Source organism: Chrysemys picta, chromosome 20 (assembly GCF_011386835.1).
Source record: "Chrysemys picta bellii isolate R12L10 chromosome 20, ASM1138683v2, whole genome shotgun sequence".
Taxonomy (NCBI): Eukaryota; Metazoa; Chordata; order Testudines; family Emydidae; genus Chrysemys; species Chrysemys picta.
In genome coordinates this window covers 20774985-20792865 of record NC_088810.1, presented here as the reverse complement: position 1 = coordinate 20792865, position 17881 = coordinate 20774985, and the positions used below count along the sequence as shown (strand labels likewise).

Sequence of the window (17881 nt, the reverse complement as noted above, 5' to 3'; positions counted from 1 at the left end):
ATGGGATACCCACATGTCTCTCTGAGAATTGTGGGAATTTGGCAAGCTTTCCCAGTAAACGTTTTTAGTATAGAGCAGTTCTAAGAGGTTGGGCCATTCCCCCCCACCCACACACACTTCACCTAGCCCTTCTGCTCCAGGCTTTAGAAAGCACTAGTCAGTTGCCCAGTCCAGAGAATAAAGTGGTTTAAATACATTCCTGGATACTTTTTGCAGAAAGATTTATTTTATAGCCCCCGTGCTTTTTATTATCAACAAAAACGATTGTTGTTTTAAACAGGAGGGGAAAAAAAAAGCTGCAAGCAAACAAGTGCAAAGAAAAAGGATGGAGCACGTGACGCCAGAGTGAAAGATTGAAAACGACAGATCTGCGAAGGGAGAGCTGCTGGCAGACGACAGTCGGAAGAGGACTAGATTCACCTTAAAGGGAAAAGCACCACACGCAGCAAACTGCTTCTTTAATTAAAAAAAATCTACTAAAAAAAGGTCAGCCTAGAGGTCTCCCAACATCGCCGAAGCTCTGCTCAAACCAGATGTTTAACAAAATACAGCTCTTTATTGATAGGTTTATGTAATTTTTAAAAAAGAAGAGATAAATGCCAGAGAGAGAAAAGTATCAAATGCCACTTCTTAGGAAGCCGTAGGCTGATCTGTGCCATCTTAACTCTGATGGCCTAATTATTATTATTCCTTATTTGAACGGCAGTCACACCAACCAAGATCAGCACCCCATTGTGCTAGGGGCTGTACAAGTAAACAGGACTTTATCTACACACAGAAATGGCACTGATTTAATTCAATCAGTTTTTAAATCAATTAAAGGTTTGTCTATAGGGAGCCATCCAGGAAAATGAATCTGAATTAAGTAGAGGTGTCAATTTGAAGTGGATTATTCCAACCATACTCAACCCCTGTGTGAGCACCCTCATTCAGAATTAAATGACCTTAATTTGATTTATTTTAATTTACTTTTGGAACCAAATGAAGGCCACTTTCATTCGGAAGAACAGCGTTCACACAAGGATTTAATGCAGTTTAACTAATCCGCTTCAAAGTCACACATGGGGGTCTCCTGTACAATTAAAACTATGAAAAAATTTGGGCCCTGTATGCACCGTAGCTAGGTCAACCTAACCCCAGCTATAGATGCAGCAAGGTCAATGCAGCGGAAACAGCTGTGCTGCCGTAGCCGCTGTAGTGTAGACATACCCCTAGTTACTTTGGATTAACTTTCCCCATGTAGACAAGCCCTAACTCGAGTTAAGAACACTCCTTTTTTCCAAGCTACCCAGTGGGGGAATTCTTATTCCGGAGTGAACGGTGGCTAAAATGAACTGCACCAGTGCAAACGGCAGGGCAATGCATTGCACCGAAATCGTTTCCGTTCAACTACATTGATTAAAGCTACATCAGCGCCTAGCCAAGCGCTCAGCTGGGCCCAATTGTCATTTACGTTCTGGCCCCGTTGCATCAGCCTGAAAACGAGTGTAAATTACAACATCCCCAGGGAAAGGCCCTTTTATGCTGCTGGGAAGTTGGAGCTGGGGCGAGGGGTAGAGCCACTGTAGTGCCTGTAGTGTAGACACGGCTTTAGTGTAAATGACAATCAGCCCTGGTTTTAATTCACACTATCTGTTATAAGAAGAACAGGAGGACTTGTGGCACCTTAGAGACTAACAAATTTATTAGAGCATAAGCTTTCGTGGACTACAGCCCACTTCTTCGGATGCATATAGAATGGAACATATATTGAGGAGATATATATACACACATACAGAGAGCATAAACAGGTGGGAGATATATATACACACATACAGAGAGCATAAACAGGTGGGAGTTTAAACTCCCACCTGTTTATGCTCTCTGTATGTGTGTATATATATCTCCTCAATATATGTTCCATTCTATATGCATCCGAAGAAGTGGGCTGTAGTCCACGAAAGCTTATGCTCTAATAAATTTGTTAGTCTCTAAGGTGCCACAAGTCCTCCTGTTCTTCTTTTTGCGGATACAGACTAACACGGCTGCTACTCTAAAACTATCTGTTATGTCAGTGGAAATGCGTGTGGAGATTAGCTTTTAGCTCGGTCACTGCAATCGCCTTCTGTGGACTTTTCTAAACCAATTTACGGCCAGGGAGTCACCCCAATGTAAGTACATTAATTTAGAAACACGGTTAGTTAGATCAGAGCAAGTTCTGCACACAGGTTAAGCCCCAGCAAAAGACAGTGTGGCCTAGTGGATAAAGCACCAGACTAGGACTCCAGAGACCTGAATTTCACTCTTGCCTCTGCTGCCATCTGACACTGGACAAGCCCTGTCCTCATTCTCTGCTTCAGTTTCCCCACCTGTAAAATGGGGCTAATGAAACGGACCTTTGTAAAGCACTGTACAAAAGCTAGGTGGTGGTATTATTATTCCAAAGAGCTTGCAATGAAAACAGACCAAGAGTGGGAGTGGAAACAGGCGCACAGAGATGTTCTTGGTCAATAGCAAAGCCAGGAGAATAGAGCATCCCAGGCTAGCACCCTGTCGACAACAAACACGAATTTAGAGACACCAATGTCCAAATACTGATTTTCATACACACAAAAGTAATTTAACAGAGAGAAACAACTCGGGAAAAGAAAATCTGAAACTGTTTCAACATATTTAAAAAAAAAAAAAAAGAAGCATTTCCTTTAGATACACATATTTAACAGCGACCCGTTCTCTCTCCCCTGATTATTATTTTTGGGAGTGTTATGGTGAGGTCCAGACACTGTAACTGAGATCACAGCTCCCTTGCGGATAATGGTAACTGACCTCTTTTGGGCTGTGAGATCTACTAAGGAGAAGCGCTAGATGGGGGTTAGGTATTGCTACTGTACTAGGTTACACACACACACACACACACACACGACTACATTAACAGAGTCATGCATTCCAAGGCCATTCCAATTACTGTTCCCAATTGGCTAAGCATTGTGCACGTTTTATTATTTTTGTTACCTTGCCCTCTCCCACATATGGACACCCCGCCTATCACAGCCACCGGTTATGTCTTTAAGTCTCAATTCTTTGGGGGCAGGGACTTGTCATTTGCTATAGGTTTACACGGCAACCTAGTACAATGCGATCTAGGTCTGATCGGCCTCTAGGCGCTACCACAGTACAAATGTTCAATAATAAAACTAAGAGACAGTCCCTGGTCCAAAAGCCTTATACTCTAAATAGACAGGCATCAAAGGATGAGACAGAGAGCTATTATTATGCCCATTTTACAGATGAGGAAAATGAGGCATAGGGACAGCGAGGACCTGTGAACACTGACAAGTAGTCCTGCTTTAATTATACATGACCTATGAGGAAAGCTTGAAAGAAATGGGCATGTTTAGCGTAGAGAAGGGAAGACTGAGAAGGAACATGAGAACAGCAAAATGTTGACAGAAAGAAGACAGTGATCAATTGTTCCCCCACGTCCACCCAGGATACAACAAGAAGGAAAACCAGCCCAATTTGCAGGGAGATTTAGGATATTAGGAAAAACTCTCTCACTCTAAGGGGAGGTAAGACGTCCAAAGGAGGTTGTGGAATCCCTGTCATTGGAGGTTTTTCAGAACACGCTGGACAAACGCCTGTCAGGGACGGTCTAGGTTTACTTGGTCCTGGCTCAGCGCAGGGGGCTGGGACTAGATGACCTCGGGAGGTCCCTTCCAGCTCTACAGTTTTCTGATTTTATACCAGCATAATAAAAGCGGCAAAAAAAACCTCCGCTGTGGATGCAATTATAGCGGCATCAAAGTGCTTATATCACTACAACACACTGCAGTTTAGGAAGCAAAAGAAGCGAGTTCAGTATAACTCAGTCACACGAGGGCTTTTATCGGCATAATTATTTCGGTAAAAAATAAAATCACACCCCTCACCTCCCGCCCTCCCCCCCAAAAAGTGTTATATCGCTAAGACTTTAACGTCTAGACAAGGCTTTGTCCAAGGTCATACAGGGAATCCAGGGTGGTGCAAACTCCCCTGCTTTTCACCGGAGTTGTTATTTATACCAGTGCCAGGTGGGTGCTAATTGCTACCAGAGCAGAATGGCACCTTTCGTTACCTTCACTTTGTGAGGCTTCCGTTCCGCTTAACTCTTCAACACCCGCTTCACTTTAAGCAGGGGAGTGGCCTTGACTTCAATATCGCACGCTAACAGTGAAGCACGGACTTCACTGCTTTGCTGAATCAAGGCCGGAGGGGGTGCACTGAACCTGCGCTTGCTGAACACCCCCACGGCAGAGCCACGCACCCGTCTAGCCGCAGCCACGTTGCCGTGACCCGGGTTTGACACTAGGATTTCAGGGGGTGTTTCGCAGGGTTCTTAGCGCCTTGCTGACTGGCGCCGTTCTAGGAGCTGGTTCGCGGGGTATGGGGGGAGAACGCGTCTCTCCCTTCAGAGCCTATGTAAGTTGTCGGACAACGGAGAACCAGGCCCTGTCCATCTATAACACATTTGCCCAGACAGAGAGAAAAATAGTTCAAGGCACAAATTGTACCACTTTAATTATAGCAGTATAGTTAAAGTGATATATACCCCTCCCTTAGTGTGAATGCAGTGATACCAGGATAAAGGTGCTTATACTGGTATAGCTACAGGAGAATAAATATCCCAGTATAAAGGTACCTTTATAACTGTACCCACACTAGTAGTTGTCCTGGTGTAACTATCAGAGGGGTAGCCATGTTAGCCTGTATCCACAAAAACAACGAGGAGTCCGGTGGCACCTTAAAGACTAACAGATTTATTGGGCATAAGCTTTCATGGGTAGAAAACCTCATTTCTTCAGATGCAACTATATCGGGAGCTGGGGGGGAATTGTAACAGAATAACTAGGTCAGTTAGGGATGCAAACTCTGTGTTTCAGCCGGGCCTCGGGCCCCTTTGTGCAGACAGAGATGGGTAAAGGGTCCTTAGTGCAACTGAGAATCAGACATTCGAATGGGCGGTATGGCGCTCAACGATCCCTTTCCAAATGGAGCAGCCCTCGGTAGGTGCGCTCCAGGTTCTGTTCCACCGACAGTCAAAAGACCCAGCACTCAGCTCCCATTGCCTTCCCAAAAACCAAACCGGCAGGGAGAGCGGAGAAAGGGCCCTCCGTGAAATGTCAGCTCCGCACAGCCGGGAGAGCTAGGGCAGAGGATGTTGGGGGGGTGTGGAGCACGCAGGAGAAGGAAATGGACCAACTTATGGCTGACCCTTCCCAGCCATCGCCCCCCCCCCCTTTTCCTTCACATGTGGAGACAGCTCCTTGGGGATTTGGCAGGGGGTGAGAACAGACACCCAGAAGGAAAGAGCCGTGTGCATGTCTGCGTCTGAGCAAGAGACAGACAACATCCAAGCAAAGGGCAAGCAGAGATCTACTGATGGCAAACAAGCATCTCAGATGCAACACATATGCCAAACAACACCCAGATCCGACGGCACCTCAGCGGGCCTCTGAGACACAGAGTCTTTCTTAAACCCCCCCATTCTCCCCTGCGATATTTCTGTTGGCCTGCCACCCCATTCAGGTCGTGGGACGTGCCTCTGTCTCCTGTCACCCTCAGCGACACTGGCACCCTCCGAGACAAACCTCAGCATTCCCTAGAGCTTCCAGGTCCCAGAAACCCGCACGCACACTGTCCTGTGGCGACTGTTGCCACCCCCGAGGCGTGCGCCCACCGCCACCTAACGCCCCCCTACCCCCACCCCGGGGGGAGTCTCGGCTCCTCACCACAGCACCTTATTCTCCACCTCACACACACTCACACACACACACACAGAGACACAGACTAGCCTTCAGCAGCATTTCAACCAGAGAGGAACAAACAACCACAGCTGTCAGTCCCCAGAACAGGCAGCCGTCCAAGTCATTGAAGCCCTGGGACTCTATTTACCATCGCCCTTCCTAAAAGCTGCTGTTGCCAATCAAATCTCTCTCCCTCCTCCCCCCCACCCCCCATCCCCACCCCGGTGCTCCATATACTAAGCCAGCCAGCCTCCCAAACAGATGGACACTGCTCCCAGCTCCCCAAACGGGGGGGGGGGCTGTTGCTCCCAACACCCCAAGCATAGGGTGGGGGTGTTGCTCCAATCCCCCGTCCCATTTTGGTGGCTTTAGCTGTCGCCCATCACCCCAGGAAGGAGCAGCTGCCCAGGGCGCTGTCCCTCCCCATGGCAGAGACGCACACTTCGGCATTTAGAAGCTCTGGGACCCTCTCTCCGTACTTACGCCACACTGCTGCTCCTGCCCCCAACTACCAGGCACTCCCTGTCCCCCACCAGACACCTCTGCCACCCTCCAGCTACCAGACACCAGGAACCCCCTGCCCACCACCCTCAGCTACCAGATACCCCCCTATGCTCCACCAGATACCCCCTGCCCCCCACCAGACACCTCTATCCCCCCAGCTTCCTGACTCCATGCACCCGCTGCCCCCCACCAGACACCTCTATCTCCCTAGCTACCAGATACCAGGAACCCCCTGCCCCCAACTACCAGACACCCCATTGCCCCACCCCAGACACCTTTGCCCCCCATAGCTACCAGATACCCCCTACCCTCCACCAGACACCCCCTGTCCCCCACCAGACTCTCGCTGCTCCCCCCAGCTACCAGACACCCCCTGTCCCCCACCAGACTCTCGCTGCTCCCCCCAGCTACCAGCCACCCCCTGTCCCACACCAGACACCTCTATCCCCCCAGCTACCAGACACCCCCTGTCCCCCACCAGATTCTCGCTGCTCCCCCAGCTACCAGACACCCCCTGTCCCCCACCAGACTCTCGCTGCTCCCCCAGCCTCCCCTCCCCACTCACCCTCCTGGGACAGATCCTCCTTCCCCTCTGCACCATTTTGGTGGCCGCTGCTAAATGGCAGGATTCAAAGTCCCCATTTCCTCCCCCCCCCCCCCGTAACCCTCGGCAACAACCTCAGCTGTCAGCCACACACACACACACACACACACACTTTCCCCAAACAACAGGCGAACACCACAGATCTGGGACTCTCTCTCTCTCCCCCCTACCCCCCTTCCCAGCTGCTGTCTCCCAGCCACCCTCCCCCAGGCACCTCCAACCCTGGCAACATTTCTTCCCCTCTGCACCATTTTTTTTTCCGGTGGTTGTTGTCAAATGGCACCAGAACCTCTCTCTCTTTCCTGTCTCCCACCCCAAGCGACATCTAAGACCAAGGCGGGGGGGGGGGGGACAGGGGGATCGACCCCACCCCGTCCTCGGCCGCCCTGCGGAGCTGTCAATGCCCTGGCCCCGCACCGGTCCCCCAGCTCTGATCCCCCCCCCTTTGCAAACAGCCGCTGCTGTCAGGCAGACACAAGGGAGGCAACACCTCGCCGCCGCCTGTATTCCTCCCTTCACCTCTGCACCATTTTGGCGAGGGTTTGTTTTGAAATGTCAGAGGCGGCTGGAGGATGCGCTCGCCGCCCTCCCGCCCCGCAGCCAGAATCGATCCCGATCTATGGCTCCATCTCCCCCCCCCCCCCAGCCGCCCATCACCGTGGTACCCAGGCGAGGCCGACCCGCTGCCCTGATGTTATAAGAAGTGTGCCCCTAGTCAGGGCTTTGTCTTATAGAGGAGCCTATCCCCCCCGTCTCTGGATTTCACACTTGCTCTGTGGTCACCCTAACCCCGGCTTCCACCCAAGACCATCCCCACCCGGACTCCCAAAGCTGTCAGTCCACCGCCACCCCCAGGCTACCCCTCCACCCCCCCCCACACACCCCAGGACTCGACTTACCCTCCAGCGTCCGCTTCCGCGCTGCCTTCCCCCCCAAAAAGTCGCTGCCAGGAGCCCCCCCTCCGGGGATGGGGTGTTGTTGGAGAAGTGGAGGCTCCAGAGAAGCAACAACAACAACCAAACAACAACAACAGCAGCACCGCAGCCACACTTCAGAGGCGAGCCCGGGCAACCAGGAGCAATCTCAGTGTCTCAATGAACTTCCTCCCTGGGGTTGCGTGTGTGTGTGTGTGTGTGTCGATTCCTTCCTTCCTTCCTCCTTTTTGGCTACAAAGGTAACTACTTCCAACCCACCGGGGAAAAGACACAACGTAACCACCAGCTAGTGCAGTCTAGCATGCCGGGACGGACAGATGGCTCCCCACCCACCAATGGCCAAGCCCGACGCAAGGCCCGGGGAGGGAGGGATTAGCTACCCAGCACCCTCCTCTCCACCCCCACCCCTGCACCCAAGCCACCTCCCCCCAAGCTAGGCTGTAGCGTGGCTTGCTGCGAATCCTTCCGCCTGGAGGACTAGCAGCACCAGCCCAGGGGTAGTTAGAAGCCTGATCTTTGCAGGGTTTCAAGGGGCCTGGCTGGCACCTGGCTGCTTTCTGGTCTCCATCCCCTTCCCCCTCCCCAGCTCGTCACTAGATGTCAGGAGAGGGTGACCAGGTGTCCTGATTTTATAGCGACAGTCCTGATGTTGCATCTGACTTGCATCTGAAGAAGTGAGGTTCTTACCCAGGAAAGCTTATGCTCCCAACACTTCTGTTAGTCTTAAAGGTGCCACAGGACCCTCTGTTGCTTTTTACAGATTCAGACTAACACGGCGACCCCTCTGATACTAGTCCTGATTTTGGGGGTCTTTTTCTTATATAAGTTCCTATTACCCCCACCACCACCACCCCCTGTCCTGATGTTTCATATTTGCTCTCTGGTCACCCTATATCAGGAGAACGCTCCTTCAGACCCTCTGCACCTCTATTTTTGCGCCCCCCCCCCTCCCTGGGGCGTTGTTCTCAAGCAAAATCCTCCAGGCGTGGACAGTTGCAACCCCAGTTCTGGTCTAGGGTGACCAGATGTCCTGATTTTATAGGGACAGTCCCGATATTCAGGGCCCTTTCTTATATAGGTGCCTATTACCCCCCACCCCGTCCCGATTTTTCACATTTGCCAGCTGGTCACCCTAGTTCTGGTCTGCGTTGGTTCTCATGCCGCGAGCCTCACCGTCGCATCTGAGCGCCTTCCAGCCGTGCACTAGCAGGGCTGGAACAATGTGTACAGTGGGGGTGCTGAGAGCCATTGAACCAAACTGTATACCCAGTATATGATGGAAACCATTTCAAGCCAGGCGGTGCAGCAGCCCCTCCCTCTTCGCCCGCCTTGTTCCAGCAGCGCCCCTGCACCGATGGTGAAATTCGGAAGGCAGTGGGGTGTTTTTAGACATGCAGCGAACAATACTGCAGGATGTATCTCAGATAACGAGCAGTGTGGCCTAGTAGTTAGAGACGAGGGTGCTGGGAGTCAGGACTCCTGGCTTCTATTCTTGTTTCTGGGAGGCGGGTTTGATCTAGTGGTTAGAGGTGAAGGGTGGACGTCAGGACTCCTGGGTTTTTGTTCCTCGCTCCACAAGGGCATGGGATGAGAACAAGAAACTGGGCCCTGAATTGCAATGAATGCCACTTTACACCAGCTAGAGATCTAACCCATTGACTTCAACAGAACTAAGGTGATGTAGACACAGTAGGAATCGGTCCCATTGATTTAAATGGAGCTACGTCAGTTTCAACCAGCTGAGGCTCTGACCCAAAATATTTAAAGCCAAAAATGTACTTTCACCTTACATAATAATAATACTTAGTGTTTTACCATTTCCAAGCACGGTACAAATATTCACTAACACCCGACAACCCTCTGTATGGGGAGGTGGCAGATTATCAGCATGTTAGAGGGGAAACTGAGGCACGGATCAGTGACGTAACTAGATCAACTCGGTGGCAGAGGCATGATTTGAATTCTGGAGTTCCTGGCCCCTAGCCCCATCCCTTGGCATGAGTCATTACTAGTCTTAAAATTCACACTGGAACATGTGTGTCACTCTTTGCTCCTTTAATGTTTCAAGGCTGGTCCTGTGGCTAAGGCTTTGGAATGGCACCCAGGAGTTCTGGATTTAGTTTCCAGCCCCGCCACAGCCTCCCCAGGTGACCTCGGGCAAGTCACTTCATTCCAGTATGAAGCTTACAGCCCAACCCGAATGGTTGATTGCACTGGATCATTTCCCCTCTCTCCCCCGCCCCTCACCAATTTTGGGGCTTGTCTAGACTAAGAAAATTTGCACTGGTATCTACATCAATTTAGTGACAAGGGCGCGAACAACTAGGGCCTGATCCTCAGGGAGGCCCCTTGACACCTCTCTGCCATTAAAGGCTGTGCTAATTATATCTACGTCCACTTTAAGGTCCTTTTCAGGGCAAGGAAAAGGGGCCTTAATGTCATGCCCATTAGTGTCTGTCAGGTGCGCAGACAGCAGGGGGAGGGCGGCCCCTACATAAATGAAATTAAAAGTTCCACTCACCCAATCAGGGAGCAGAACCAATACCATGTGGTTCGGGGGCGGGGGGGGCAATCACACCACACGAATTGTAGCAAGTCGTTTGCGAAACACGCCCATTGTCTGAAAATAGTTTGTTCAAAGTGCTGGGCCAATAATATCAAACACACCATAGGAAACGTGGGATGGGCTCTGGAAAGCTGGGCTGAGGGCTAGTTCTACTGGCTCTACAAATCAGCTTGCTCGCTTTTAATATTGGTTGCACCCCGAGGCCCCAGCCAACCTAAGGCCTCTCCTGTGCTAGGTGCAGTATAAACACTTAGCAAGAGACAGTGCCTGTCCCAAAGAGCTCACACTATGCAAAGAGGTGAAAGGATTTCCCCCCGGGTCACCCAGGACGCTATATAGTGGACCAGACTGCCTCTCTCGTATAGGCATTAATAGGAATTCTATCCCATTCTATTCTAGCCCTTCACTGGCCTATTTGGCCGCAATAAGAATAAAACTAAGGATGTTAATTCTTTCTTTTTAAATGATGATCTTACTTTCCTAAGTCAATCAAATCCATATACCCAACTTCCAATCCTAATATTTTTCTTGTGTTCCACAATTTCCTGGCCCAGCTCCAGCCCAGGTTAATTACATTCCACCTTCTTAAATTCTTCCTATATGTAGTTTCAATCTGGATTAATTATGCTGGGATCACACTCCTTTAAAAATAAAGCGGGAGGGGGAAGGTCTCCTGGAATGATTCTAGCTGCAATGTTCCACCCCCTGGAGTAAGGCCAGTTTAAGGCACAGACTATCTAGACCCATGCCTGGTGCGCCTGTTCATGGCATCCCAGGAGAGCATCTCAGAATCTCAGCTTTCATTTAAAAAAGAATTTATGTTTATAGCCCCTGTGGTTGTGATAAAATGCTTGGATATGTGACCTGAATGTAACCAGCACAGCGAGGTCTTGCCTGAGTCTGCAGAGAGCCTGAGACAATTGCTCTGAAAGCAGAGAGTTGCCCAGAGTGTAACCAATGCAGCAGCCATTAAAGCCAAGGGAAAAGCCGCCAGGCCCCCCACACCCATTCTGATCTTGACTGAGACCTTAAATAATAAGTTCCTGGAGAGTGGTGTGTGAGTGACAAGTTGGGAATGACTTCTCTGGGAAATGAGATAATCCTCAGGATGGCTAGAAGCACCACGCACTTACCACAACTGTTACATAGCATCCCACTTCCTCTGTGATGTGGTCTGCAGACACCTGCCTCCTTCTTGATGGAGGATCTGAAAGACCTGGTTCCCAGAGACAATAAGGCCCACTTAGGCCGCTCAGGCAGCACAGAGAGCCTTAAAGTGGGTGGATATGGCCCCCTGAGAATCCCCTCCTGCACAGGGACCCCCTCTAGCCAGCGTGGCGCTGGTATAAGGACCCTGCTTCCAGTCTTGAAATAAGGGTGGTGTAGCCAGGGCACACTGCATTACCGGAGCACGGGAACAGTGTATAAATTAGAGCAGCCATCGGGCAGCTCCCACTTACATCAGGACCTGTGCAGAGCCCTACATGGCCTCAGAATCTGAGAAGCACAAAGGTGGCCTTAAAGCCACCTTCATCCCTGCCCCAGCCACAGGAACGGCGCAAATGAGTGTCAGGCCCATAGAATAATCAGGGGAAGCGTGGAATGGGAAGGATGACAGGGCGAGGACTGTATTTCTGCCAGCAAAAATTATGATCATTATTTATTATTTGTGTGGCGGTTGCTCCTAGTAGCTCCAGCTATGGGTCAGGACCCCCCACGGTGCTAGGGGCTGTACAGACACAGACACAAAAGAATTCTGAGTTAGGGGCTCCGCCGTATGCAGACTCCAGTTAAGCCTTTTTGACACAAGCAATCAGCTTCTTCCAGAACATAAGTTCCAGCGCCGGTGGGAGGATCCACAAAGCGAGTGACTCAGGGCTGAGGAGGAATAGGGAAGTTTTACAATACGTTTGGTGTAGGAGGAGGCTCCCAGTGCACGGAAGGTAGGCGTCGAATTACACAATGTGTGTGTGTGTGTGTGTGTGTGTGTGTGTGTGTGTGTGTGTATATATATACACACACACGCAGCATCAGGAGACTTTATGGCAGGGAGAGGTACATAAACATTGCATTTATACTAAAGCGGAGCTAATAAAGGACGTTGTATGTTCCCGTAGGGGGCAGGGAGACAACCGCCTGTCATGCTGACCAATACTGTCTCATTGTTTCCTTGTACTACCCTGTTGGTCTGTATCCAGCTGTTGTCTCTCATCTGATCCTTAGACTGCAATCTCTTTGGGGCAAGGGCTGTCTTTCTGTTCTGTGTTGGTACAGCACCTAGCACGGCAAGGTCTTGGTCCATAAGAAGAGCTCCGTGGTGCTACTGACATACAAATAATAAATAAATGATGGTGAAAAATCCCCAGGGTCTCTGCCAATCTGACCCGGAGGGAAATGCCTTGCAGACCCCAAATACGGCCATCAGTGCCTAGCACAATTCTTCGCTGGCCCCTTGGCACGACCACAATAAACAGGACTAATACTAACAGGCTTCACTCTGGGATCGGGAGACCATCCACACACAGAACAAACACCCAGCCTTTGCTCCAAAGAGCTTCCAGTCCCAATGGAAAGTTGTGACACGAATGGAGCCAAGGGCAGGATCGGGGCCTAAAAGCATTTGACTGACCTATAAGGAATCCGTTTCATGCAAAGGCCTCTATCCATATTAGATTTTCTTTTTGTGCAACAAAATATATTTATACCTTATTATTTTGAGGAGATCTAAATTTTGGACCGGAGTTCAATAATAAGGATTGTTTAATTAACAACCCTGCCATCTTCCCTTTGTCTGCCGTGGTTACAGTTTCATGGACTCATAGAGGCAAGAAGGGACCACCTAGAGCTCAGGAAACTCAATAATTGTGGTACCCCAGGCCAAGAACAGGGAGGCTTATGGGGAACAATGCCAGTGGAATCGACGAAGAAGATATGCCCAGCTGATCCGAGCAAATTTCGTGTCAGATCCTTCCCATGTCATCTCAAGATGCATCTTGCTGGTGGACTTTTCTGTTTGTTTGGCTTTGGGGCTGTTTGCAGTTGGGTTTATTATTATTATTATTATTATTGTTACTGGTCCTATTTTTAGCACCATATCAGTTTATGCGGAGACGGAATTAGTCATCCCACTGAGGGTTGTTTGCACAGAATCTGGCGTGTTTGTTTTCCAATCAGCTGCAATCATGTAACCAGGAAAAAAAAAAATCGTCTCCTATGGGCCCCACTCTCTCTCCTACGCCAGTTTAGTATAGGAGACTTCCTCCTGATCTGCACTGGTGCAAACAAGGGAAGAATGAAGTCCAGGATATTTTCAAGGCTCCTGGCAGCCCCTGGAAGATTAGAACATTTCTGCGAGCCTCAAAGTATTTTGGAAAGTCAGTTTCAGCTGCAATTTTTCTCTTGGGAACCAAATGCTGAGTAACTCTCTTCCCACACCACGGCGATGGGTTGATCTTTTCGTACGGCTGGTATGCAGTCTATTGACAATGGAAATTACTTTCCCTTGCCCCACGCCGGGAGGGGCAGGGTAGGAGGAGGACTCCTGGGTGCTCACACATAAATACATGCCACTTACGCTCGGGCAGCTCAGACGAAGGGTGAAAAACGTTTGCTACTTTCACACATTGTGCAAATAGCAGGAGTATAATTTCCCCGCAGTTGGGATGAAGATCATCCGCCGGGGTAAGTCAGCATTGACTTCAACAGAGCTATGTGGATTTACCCCAGCTGGGGATCTGGCCCTTCGGGCATAACTATGGGTAGCACACTGGCATGTACCACATCCCCCTCTAGTGGTTAGTCAACTAGAGGATAACGACTTACTACTGCTGCCGGAGGAACCAGCACTCATTGGGGCCATCAATGGGGTTTGAATTCACAGGGCTTTTAGCTTTAGATTCCATTAGCCAACGTATGCAGAGTAGCCACAACAGGACAAGGAAGGGTCACAGTGCACCGTGGCATGCCTCCTGTAGCCCAAGTAAGAGCAGAGCTGAAAGTCCTGCATTCAGACCCTGCTGATGAGCCCCGGGAGAGTTGTTATTACTTGGGCATTTCCCGGTGCTTCTTGCCTCTGGCCGGACACCCACTTCTGCTTGTTTCCACTGGTGCTGTTCCACCTGCCACACACACACCGCAGCCCACCTCCAAGCCGGGAGAAGTCCTTTGGGATTTGGTTCCAGTGCAATCAGGCTGCTGTGGGAACGGCCTCTACTGTGGGGTGAGTTTATTGGGTCTATCATGGGATTAAAAACCAATCCCTGGCTCTTATATCACATGGTTCATCCGTAGAACAAAGGGAAGTCAGCAGCATTTTCCCCGTGATACACATAGGGAAACTGAGGCACAGAGCAGTGATGTGACTTGCCCAACGTTGCCCCATGGCAGAGCCATGAACAGCACTTGGGTCTCCTGAGCTGCGGTCCAACGCGCTAGGGTCTCCCCTGCAGCAGGTCATGCACAGCTGGAAAAAGCTCAGTATAATTATACTTGGTACTTCAGTGGCCCCTTTCTTCTGAGGATCATTAAGAGTATTTTTAAACACAACCGCCTCCCAAGGTAGGCGAGTGCCATTAGCCTCCTTTTATAGGTGGGGAAACTGAGGCACAAAGGAGTGAGTCAATGGCAGATGTGAACCGTTTCACACCTTTGGCAAGAGGCAGCATGGTCTAGCAGATGGACAACAGGGCCAGGACTCCTGGGTTCTCTTCCTAATTCTGTCATTGTTATGAATGATAGTATTATAACAACAGCTCAAAGCCCCAGCTGAGATCAGGGCCCAGGGCTCCAGGTGCTATACAAACAGAGTCAGAGACAGCCTCTGCCCCAAGGAGCTTACCATCTAAATAGACAGGACAAAGGTCAGGAAGGGAAACAGAGGCAGAGTAGCCACTCATTCAAGGTTATACAGCAGGTTAATGGGCGAGCTGGGAACAGAATCCAGGTCGCCTAGCCCACTGCCCTATCCACTATCCCACACTGCCTTTCCCACACTCATTGTGCTGACTTTGGGCTCATGTTCATTTCACACTCTGGGTATCAGTTTTCCCCATCTGAAAAGTGGGCATGTTAATACTTCCCTACCACGCAGGGGTGTGGTGCCACTAGGACGGTTGTTGTGAAGCCAGGTGAGACAGAAGCACTGTATAGCATAAGGGCAAAGTCTATCGCTCATCAAGATGTAAATCCTCCCAGTTGCTCCCTGGTGCAAAAGGCATATCCCCAATCAGCAATTTCCCTCAAGATCGACTTTAATCCCACAACACTGCAGGCTGTTCTTTCCCGTCCCGCTGGGCCATGGTTGATGGCTGACCCCACCCCTCAAGGCTCTACAGGGAATTCAGGAGGGAGCCTGAGACGGCAGCCTCCATCCTCTGTAGCCCTGCATCTTGCGCAAGAGCCAGGACTATTCTTAATCCCGCTCCTGGCAGCGGATCCTGCAGGACCCGTGGGATCCTGGTCTAGCTGCAGGGCACTGCACTCGTCCGGCGGAGGGCTCTACCTTGCAGTGTTACCCGCCCCAGTGGAAACGGTGTGCGAAATGCTCCCGGATCACTAGACCTAGTCGACATTTTTTTTTCCCCCCCAGGAAAACTCGCCCTTTTCAAACACACAAACGTTTTTGCAAAAATAAAAACGTCCTGCTTTTCAAAAATGACTGATGTTGTGGATGAAAAAAAAAGAGACCAAAACTTTTTTTTTTTACTTTCAAAACCCAGCATGAAAATATTCCATCTTTTTTGTTATTGTCTTTTCCCTCCCCTCCCACCCCCCTCCAGTATTTCCATGGCAACATTTAAAAAAGCCCACTCCCTCCTCCATCTCCCTCTCCCCAGGGGCCTCTCCCTAGGTCTGGTGGCTGGCCAAGAGTTCTATCTAGGAGCCAGCACTGTGTATGCAGTGGGCCAGGCCCCTGGCGATAAGAGGCACGGGGAATCAGTGCTCCCAGGCCGCACGCATGCAGGATATACGAGGGGCAGCCATGGGGCACCCCACTTGCAGCCCTGCTCGGGCACAGCGGGGGACACGTACACACCAGCCAGTGGGTCGCCCTTGCAAAGTGATGAAAACAAAGCCATAGTGAAACGAGGGGCTGACCTGGGGCCGTGCCAGGAGTAGGGCCCTTGCAGGGAGCAGCAGCCCTGGGATCTGGGCATGCACCAGCCTTTGCCACAAGGAGCCAGGCTGGGTGCAGGCGGGATGCCAGGGGCAGCTTGGTCAGTAGGGCTGGGGGGCAGCCCTGGGTTTATGCCCCCAAATCAACTGCTTGGCTGCAAAGAGCCCAGCTCCCCCCCTCCCCCCGGTGTGCCGTCACGTGTCCGCACCCCCAGCCAGGCCTGACCCTGGCACGCGCGGGCGGCGGATTATTTGCCCTCCCCAGCTGGTGGCGGAGGGACACCGTGTTTACTGCACGGCCTGGGCGGTGAAGCTGTCACTTAGGGAGAAAATGGAGTTTGATCAGAGGCTGGGCAATGGGGTGGGGGGGGGTGAATGCACCCTGGGAGGGGCTGAGGCTGCCCCCCCTCCCGGCTAGAGCATGCACGAGACTCCGCGCCCCCCCGGCTGGGCAGAGCTTTGCAAAGGGGCTCCCTTCCCCCCCCCCCTCCAAATTCTCCCACAACCTCCATTGACGTCCCGCGTGCGTCACCGTCTCCAGCACGACCAGACAGCACGTGGGAGAGAGAGATTTAAAGGGGCAGGCGCCTCCTCGGGCTCCCGGCCGCTGGGGGCGGCTGCAGCCCCCTTGGGTGGCAAGAGGCGGGCGACGCGGGTGCAAACTCACCCAGAGCAGTCAGGGGGCTCCGGGAGCCTCCAGGGGCTTGCATTGCATGCGGGGCTGCAACCCTGGACTGCATCAGGGGCAGGGGGGCACCCTCAGGGCCTGCAGCCCTGGACTGCATCAGGGGCAGGGGGGCACCCTCGGGGTCTGCAGCCCTGGATTGCAGCAGGGGCTGGGGTGAGCTGAGAGATGAGATCCCCTAGGGAAACTCATGCATCCGAAGAAGTGGGCTGTAGTCCACGAAAGCTTATGCTCTAATAAATTTGTTAGTCTCTAAGGTGCCACAAGTACTCCTGTTCTTCTTCTTCCTAGGGAAACTGCAGGCCTCGCGTTTGTGGGTGCAGGAAAGGAGGGCACAGTGACTGGCGCATTTTGCCCCCAGGCCAATATCTCGGCATGTACCGAAACCCCTTCCCTGTCAGGGGCTCGCAATGGGCCAAGCAAAGTGGTTTGCGTTAGAGCCACATGTGCAAACCGTTCGTCACGGCCTTGAACCACGCTCCGCTCCACAGCGTTTCTCCAACCTTCCAGGGTGCAGCCCCAGGACACGCTGTGGCTTGGTCAACCCCCTGTGTCCCTCTGTTATTGACATACCAGGCGTGCTGAACCCCCTAAGCCTGATGGTTTCAACTGAGGTTTGCTTTGAGGTCTGGGTTCCAATGAACCCAAAACCCTGAATGACATTTGGCTTAATGTCCCCGCTCGCTGAAATCACATGGCTTTAGTTTGCAC

At 51.3% G+C, this 17881-nt stretch overlaps 1 protein-coding gene across 26 annotated transcripts in view; it reads right to left on the bottom strand.

Annotated features, from left to right (window-relative positions):
- MEF2D (myocyte enhancer factor 2D) overlaps nucleotides 1–8215 on the bottom strand; it is a 182213-nt gene extending 173998 nt beyond the window's left edge. For 6 of the 26 annotated variants that reach the window (XM_065573643.1, XM_008179037.4, XM_042843283.2 and 3 more), the window contains exon 1: nucleotides 7770–8147. The gene's annotated coding sequence lies outside the window, so the exon portion shown is untranslated. Of the gene's footprint in view, nucleotides 1–6831; nucleotides 6941–7769 lie in introns of those variants that run through there. The other 20 variants (XM_065573660.1, XM_065573658.1, XM_065573655.1 and 17 more) reach the window with 9 other exon arrangements.
- Nucleotides 8216–17881: the final 9666 nt, after the last annotated feature.